Source organism: Chinchilla lanigera, unplaced genomic scaffold (assembly GCF_000276665.1).
Source record: "Chinchilla lanigera isolate Chin_1 unplaced genomic scaffold, ChiLan1.0 scaffold00609, whole genome shotgun sequence".
Taxonomy (NCBI): domain Eukaryota; kingdom Metazoa; phylum Chordata; class Mammalia; order Rodentia; family Chinchillidae; genus Chinchilla; species Chinchilla lanigera.
The window spans coordinates 1,913-9,971 of record NW_004956010.1 but is presented as its reverse complement, the minus strand read 5'-3'; the positions used below and the strand labels follow the sequence as shown (position 1 = coordinate 9,971).

At 53.2% G+C, this 8,059-nt stretch overlaps 1 long non-coding RNA gene across 1 annotated transcript; it reads left to right on the top strand.

Moving 5' to 3' along the window:
* The first annotated feature begins 34 nt into the window (after positions 1–34).
* On the top strand, positions 35–4,233 carry LOC102005000. The gene is made up of 2 exons (XR_265201.2): positions 35–807; positions 2,981–4,233. It is a non-coding gene; the product is annotated as an uncharacterized LOC102005000 (long non-coding RNA).
* The last annotated feature ends 3,826 nt before the right edge of the window (positions 4,234–8,059 follow it).

Below are 8,059 nucleotides of genomic sequence, written 5' to 3'. Positions count from 1 at the left end.
CAAAAAAAAAAAAAAAAAAGCTATGAGTTTATTCACGCCTGCAGCAGGGGTCATTGTTGTGCCGTCTTGCTGCGAGGGCACCTGTCTGTCACTGCTGGTGAGCACTGCCCACTGGTGCTCACAGCTCCCGTGTGACAGAGAGCTTGTCTCTCACTAATGCTGCTCAGGATGACAGCAGGGCTCCCACTGAAGGGCAGATGCCTGCTGAAGGGCACCTGGGTGCTGGTGCAGTCACACCTAAGTGGGGAAGCAGCCTGGCCCCGTGGCTGGGAAAGTGCAGTCTGCAGCTCAGGAGTTCCACTCTCCTTCCCTATCCAGAACGAGCTCCGAGCTCAGAGTTTACCAGGAGCCACAGTTTATCGGGAGGTCCAGCGTAAACAGGACTCATCTTCAGCGGAGGTGGCTTTGGGATTCACACCGCAGGGTGGTGGGAACTTGCTCTCCCTGCCGCCTGCTCACCTGGTCGGGGGTCAGGTGATGGTGAGTGGCCACATGCATCACAGCCCACACTCGGAGCAGTGCTGCTGTCCAGCATGGTGGCTCCTGCTGTGTCGTAGGGAAGTCCCCTCCAGCACCAGCGCGGGCAGGGCAGAGGCAGCACTGCCCCGGCTCTCCAGGCAAGGTGGAGTGTGTCCTCTAGCGGTCAGGGTCTCTGAAGTAACTGGAAGCTTGGTGCAGGCACAGCCCTCACCCAGAGCCTGTTTGCTCGGACCTAGATCTGGCCAGCCAGGAAAAGGAGCGGCTTGAGGAGAAGCAGAGAGAAGCCCGCAGGGAGCGTGCCAAAGAGGAGGCCGAGTGGCGGACCAGGTGAGGTGGGCGGGAGAGGGCGGGAGGACCTTGTCCTCAGCCCTGCACACCCTGACAGCTCGTGGCCGCCAGTCCACAGCACTGTAAGGCGGTGAGCCTCACCCTGCCGCGCTGTCCCACTGTGCAGATAAAGGCCTGGGCCCTGCTTAGCACACACCTTGCTTGAGATCACCCCGGGAGAAGCCAGGGCCCCGCAACCCCGAGCTGCCACCTGCTTCACCGTGTGTGACCCAAAGCACTGTCCTCGCATACGGTGATGGAAAGACAGAGTGGAGCCGGCCAGCCGTTCATGCAGGACACGGTGGCACTGGCGTCCGTGCTGTTCCCAGGCACACCGGTGTGAGGCCACCAGGGGCCACACACAAGGCACAACAGAGGGGCCGGCAACGACACTTCCGAGGTGCGGGCTGCAGCCCCGGTGCTCCTGGAGCCGCACCCAGGCACTGGAGAAGCGCAGTGTGGACATGGGGTGTGTAGCCCCAAGCTGGACACCTCCGCCCAGGAGGGGCAGTGGGAGCAGGTGGGGGCAGGTGACTCCGGGGCTGCAGCCACTGCTAGGAGCCTTAGTGCCATTTCCCCCCGTGGCTGTGTTTTATTTTATTTTTTAGTGGCCATAAGACACAGTCTGTTTAATAAGGATTTACTAATTTGTCTAAAATAAACCCAATCTGGCCAGGGAGTAGCTCAGCAGCACAGAGCCTGCCTGGCGAGTGCAAGGTCCTGAGTCCTGGTACCAACAATAAATAAAAAAAATAAAATAAACCCAATCTATGTTTAATCAGTATAAGCAGTATTACATATTACATATATATGTATAAAAATTTTTTTTGTAGTGGGAATCGAACTCAGGACCTTGTGCTTGCCTGGCAAGTGCTGTGCCACTGAGCTATAATCCCTGGCCCTGTGTAAAATTTTTAAGAGCTGAACATGATCGTGTAGCCTATAACTGAAGCACTCTGGAGGCTGAGACAGGAGGATTACAAGTTCAAGGCCAGTGTGGGCTACTTAGCAAGACCTCATCTGAAATAAAAGGAAAAACAAGCCTGTTGCAAAAACCTTTGGGGTGTTCCGGAAGGCAGCTGTGCTTACCACTGTGCCACCAACGCCGGCCTGTGGGGTTTTGAACAGTACGATCCTTTCAGACTTCGGCTTTCCCTCCACCCCTCCCTTCTGAGACCAGTCTCACTATGTGACCCTGTCTCATCGTTTTTTTTTTTTTTTGGCTTTTTTCCGGTACCGGGAATCGAACTCAGAACCTTGTGCTTGCCAGGCAGGCGTTGTGCCACTGAGGTAAATCCCCAGCCTCCTGTCTCGTCTCTTGAACCCCGAACTCCTGGGATCAAGTAATCCTGTTGCCTCAGCCCCAAGTAGCTGGGACTACAGGTGTACACCACCGCCCCGCCCAGCCAGGCTTCACTCTAGAGTTGCTGCTTTCGAGACTGATTAATAACTACCCCTAATGAGACATGGCTAGAATTTTTAAAACCAATTCTTGATGCTTAAGGCTTCCAATTTAATTTAATATTGTGCTTTTATATTTGGAATCGCCTTCATTTCAGAGAAAAACAGTTGAAAGTAACCCTTTTTAAAGTGTCAAAGGTGGGGCTGGGGATTTAGCTCAGCAGCACAGCGCCTGCCCAGAAAGCGCAAGGTCGTTAGTTCGATCCCCGGTACTGGAAAAAAAAACCAAAAAAATAAAAAATGAAGTGTCAAAGGTATAGAAAATTATACTCTGAAAATAATATTTAATCCTTAGGGGGAAGTTTTCTTTATAAGTACCACCAAAATGGCTTGGTGGCAAGCTGCGAATGCCCTTAGCTGCTCTTGTGTCATGGAACAGCTGTGGAGTGCAGCGCAGGGGGTGCTGGCTGTGGAAGGAGCCAAGGGCCGCGGGAGCTGTGGCAGTGGCTTAAGGAGACTTCTGACTCGGACCAGTGCCCAGAACCCACTGACCCTGCAGGCCACAGCACTGCACCTTCGTTCTGAGAATGTCCCGGCGGGAAGGTTTGTTTGGGAAACACACCAAGAGTGAGCGTGTCAGTTAGCGCAGTTACGCAGGGATTCTCACTGGCAAGTGTCCCGAGGCCGCATTTGTAGGACACCGTGTACTGCTGCATCGAGGTGCCCGTTGCGGGCACTGGGCGTCTTCTGACTACGTTCTTGTGTTCTGCAGGTGGTTTTACCCAGGTGACAACCCCTACACTGGGACTCCTGACTGGTTATACGCAGGGGATTACTTTGAGCGGAATTTTTCTGACTGCCCTGATATCTACTGAGGGCTGGAGGCCAGCCTGGAAGCTGGCAGGGCTGGACCCGTGAGCGGCCCCGCGCCCGCCCCAGCAGAGCCCAGCCCTTCTACCCAAGGTCACGGGGGCGGCGCCGCCCCGTCCAGCTGTGACTCCAGTTAACCTCCCATTGTCCGGCACCTCCCCACTGCTGCAGCCCCTCCCTGAGGCCGGCCGAGATCTGTGTCCACTGAGCTGCAGAAGGAAAACCCTGCCGGGCCTCCCGTGGGAAGCGAGTGGGGCCGGCTGAGCTCTCAGTGCTCGCAGTTAGCCAGTCTGTGACTGGAAGCAGCAGCAGGGGGCCGCGTGCTCCTCACAGGCCGTGGCCCGGTTCTGAGTGCTTCCAACCCAGATCCAGCAGGGAGGAAGGCAGATCTCGAAAAGGACCAGCCGGCCAGGGCGCGCTTCCAGATCACGGCAGTGAGAAGAGGCCTCCAGAGCACCCACGCGAAGAAAGTGGAAAGCAGTCAGGTTCTGTGTTTTCTACCAATCTTGAGTAATGTAAAGATTACTTTTAAAATATTTAAGTTAAAACTACTCGGATGGTATTTTGCCTAAGGGCAGGAAACATTCATCGCAGCGTGTACTGTCCACACAAGTTCTTGGGACAAGCCAGGTGGCAGAAACGTGTGACGTGGACGAGACACGCCTACGGCTGCTCCCCGCTCACAGGAGTCCTGCCTCTGGCCACAGCGCTCGTGTTGTCCCATGCTTTGCTTTCCCGTGAACCACAGCCACGTTCTCAGCGGTCCTTTCTCCACCCGCCTCGCCTGTGTGCAGTCTCGTGTTTGTTTTCCGGGCATGCATGTTCCACTGTAAGTGAGCCATGGAGTGGTGCGGCGTGGGAGGTCTCAGGCAGCATCTGCTTATCTGGTGTCAATTAAAGTTGTTTAACCACAAATAGGTGTGTGTCCCTCTCAGCAGTCCTCTGTCCCGTGACAGACGTCATGTAGAAACCTCACACTGCAGATCACAGTAGAGCTCTTTGCATCAAAGACTATCTGCTGTGTGCACACACACGCACACCTGTGCCGTGTGTGAGCGTGGGTCACTAAATCAAGTGCTTCTGAGCGAGCGCCGTCGCTGTGCGTGTGTCCAGGCTTCAGAGCCACCTTTGGAATTAAAACACGTTTCAAAGCCATCACTGGTTTCAAAGCTTGATTTCATGGCCTTGGAAGCTAGAAATGAGGGTGTAGTGGTTGCATCTGGTGTCCTGGGGCCTGCAGTATCTGTGTTGTTTTGGGTCCTGGGATTGAACCCAGGCAATGCCCTACCGCCGAGTGACACCTCAGCCCTGGCCGACTGTCTGTTCGCCCCACTGCCGACTGGGACACTCGGGACACTTGCCGTGAAAAGCGCTGCTTGGTGGCTTTCAGATGCATCTGAAGCTTCACTCCCCTGGCATCTCTCCAGGAGCTTTTGAAGTGGCAGATAATTAGATCGGGCCGCCCAGGCAGGCACCTGTGGTGGAGGATCCTGTGCGTCTCGAGATAGCACATGAGCTGGCATCTCCCGCGATACTCTTAGGGACACAAGCCTGCTCCTCTTGTGTGTGCTTGTGTGAGAGTTCTGCAGTTACCTCTCGCTGTGAGGTTATGGGACAGTCATCCTCCACCTGATGCGCTGCGCTCGGAACCAGCTGTCCTGGCCAGACGTTCAGGAAAGCCACAGTTGCACAGGGTGGCCCCCGTGGCCTACATCCTTGGGCGTTTTGTCTGGCCTTCCTCCGTGGCTGGGCCTGTGTGTGGTGGGCCCTTCATCAACACCGTTCTACCCATGTGGCCTGAAAATGTCAGGCAAGAAGACATGCTAACAAAATGGATTGATTTTTAATATTTAATAACTCAGTGCCCATATACTGTACACATTAACAGAACCCATCCTTGGGGTTTTTTTTGGAGGACTATGCACAGATCTGGGCATATAAATGTTAGCTTCTATTTCTGAATAGAGAAACGGGTTATAATTGATACTTTACCCTGAACAATTTCTTCCTGTCTCAAAGGCTCTGGCCTTTCCAGAAAGAGATACAAATGGCTAGAAACAAGTCCTGTGCCAGGATATTAGATGTCTGGACCATGTGTTCTTGAGGATTGGCCTAGAAAGTGGATTGTTTCTCCAAACTGCTTGTCATGGTGGAGAGGGGGTTATGGGGCACTTGGAACACCGGACGGCACATCTGGGGAGAGGGTCTAGGTGTTCTGAGCAGCAGCAGCTCTGGTTAACTGTCCCTTTCCTGGGGACTAGGCACTGCTAGAAGAGATGAAGTACCTGGAACGTGGCGTCACTTTGGCTGGCAGGGTCCCACTGCCCAGCTCCTGCCTGAAGCAGCCAGCAACTGTCTGCTGCCTGGGGGCTGAGCAGGGCAGGGCAGCAGCGTGGTGCTCACCAAGCGCTGGCAGGGGGACAGGCCGCCCTGGAGGCTTCGTGCTCAGAAGCGCTCCCAGTGCAGAGTGGCCCATGGAATGCTCACCTGCCAGCACCTGGCCTGTGCGGTGTTTCCTGTCCCAGCACCCTCGGTTGGCCCCCAAGGAGGAACAGGTGCTAGAAGTGCCAGGCTTAAGCTGCTTGGTGGGGAGGGGCTCAGACCTTCCTCAAAGAGAAGCTCAACCTTTCCCAGCCGTGCAGCAGGTGCGTTCTGACCACCTCATACGGTCCCGCATGGTGGACCTGTGCACATCCCTATGTAGCAGACCTTACCCCAGCGCCAAGTCACCCTGGCCTGGCTTTTGTCCCTGTGGCTCCAGCCTTCCCTATGATCAGGCTGTTTTCATGCAGAATAATGCATTCGCTCGTGGGAGTATGTGAGTCAGCAGTTTGCTCCTCCTTACTGCTGAGCAGTAAATAAAGTGTTTCACTGTTTATTCACCAGTTGATAGATATTTGAGTTTCAAATTTGGGGCATTTATGAAAAGAATCACTACAGACATTTGTATACAGTTTTTTGTGTAGACATCTGTTTTCATTTCTCTTGGGTAAACAGGAGATACTAGCTGGGTCACATGGTAGTTCTGAGTTTATGAAAAAAACGAGCAAAGCACTATCACCTCACCAAAGAAGATGCACAGTAGGCAAACAGGCCTATGAAAATTGTACACATCATAGGTCATGAGGAAACTGCGAATTAAAAAAGTACCATGGGGCTGGGGATTTAGCTCAGCGGCAAAGCGCCTGCCTGGCAAGCGCAAGGCGAGAGTTCGGTTCCTGGTACCAGAGAAAAACCAAAAAATCCCAAAAATAATAAAAAAGTACCACCACCCCGTGCGATGACGGAAGTCCAGAACCCACCAAGTGCTGGGGGGCTGTGGGGCCCAGAAGCTCTCACCACTGGCGCCTGGGGAGACGGTCTCTCATGGAACAAAACACATCCCTATCATCCGATCTAGCCATTGAGCACTGGTGTTTACCTAAGTGAAAAACTCATGTCTGCACAAAAGCCTGCACACAGACGTTTACAGCAGCTTTATGAATAATCACAAAAACCTGAAAGCAAGGGAGGACATCTCCAGCAGGCAAACAACCGACACATCAGACAACGGAGCATTATTCAGTGCTAAAGACACGAGCTTCCAAGCCGTAAGAGGACATGGATCTCAGATGTACATCAAGTGAGAAAAGCCAATCTGAAAAGGCTATGTCCTATGTGATTCCAACTAGGTGGCATTGGAGAAAAGGCAAAACCATGGAGCCAGTGGAGGGACCAAGGGGAGGGAAGATGCGTGGGCAGAGGACAAGCGCCTCGGGACAGTGAACTGTGCTGCTGCAGTCGTGCGTGGGTCACTACTGCTGACGCCCGTGACACAGCAGCGCTGTGGTTTGACATGTGCCCTTGAATGCAGGCGTGGGCCAATGGCCAATGTGATGGTATTGAGGGGCAGGCCTTTGGGAGGTGGGGAGCCTCAAGGGTTCCCCCCTCTGCAGGGCGTTAAGCCCCTGATGAAGAGGCATCCTGCAGCGCCCTGCCTTGCCCTCACGCCTTGCCCAAGAGCACCATCCAGGAGGCAGAAAGCAGCCCTGCCACACACCAAACCTGCCAGCACTTTGACCTTGGACTTCGGCCTCCAGGACGAGGAGTTCCTGCTCTGTATAAATTGCGCTGTCTATGGTACTCTGCTACAGTAGCACAAAGTAAGGTTGCTGCTCTTACTAAACTCCGGACTTTGGTCCCAGAAGTTCATCAGCTGTGACAAATCTTGGAAGGCTGGGCATGGGGGAGGCTTGGAGTGTGGGGGAGGACGGTCTATATTTTCTGTTGTTTCACTGTAGACCAAAACTTGCTTCTAAAAAATTGTCTATTAATAAAAAAGTTAGGAAAAAATCCACACCTACCGCTCTTTTTCCAGCTGCAGCGTTTTGTTCCCTCCCCCTGCACCTGGTGTTACCGTTTCTCCTCTGCTGTTGGCCACTCTAGAGGGTGGGTTTTAATTTGCATTTCCCTTAGGAATGATGACGTGAGCAGTTTTTTGGTGGACCTCTGCTGTCTGGGGAAGCCCCCTGGTGAACGCTCAGGCCACCTCTGGGGCCACTGCTACTGCACTGTGCCCCATGCCGCCTCCCATATGGGGCTTGGAGAGCTGCCAGACGCTTTCTTTGCAGTCAGTTCATAGTTGGGTGTTTTTGCTTTTTATCCTTTTGCATTACTATTGATGAAATCCAGGGCTTCACACATGCTGGGTAAGTGCTCTACCACTGAGCTACACCCCCAGCCCTGTTTGATTTTTATTTATTTTTTATCAAACAAGACTAGTAGAGGCCAGGCGTGGTGGTGCACACCTGTAATTTCAGCACAGGCAGGAGGATCATTGTGAGTTCTAGACCAGCTTGGGCTACAAAGTGAGCTCATGGCTGGCCTGAACTGCACAATGAGACAAGTCAAGACAATTAATGTCTTGATGTTTAACATATTAGAAATTAAGAGAAACATTTTTAAAATACTAACTAAAAATAGGGGCGGGGTGCATCTCAGC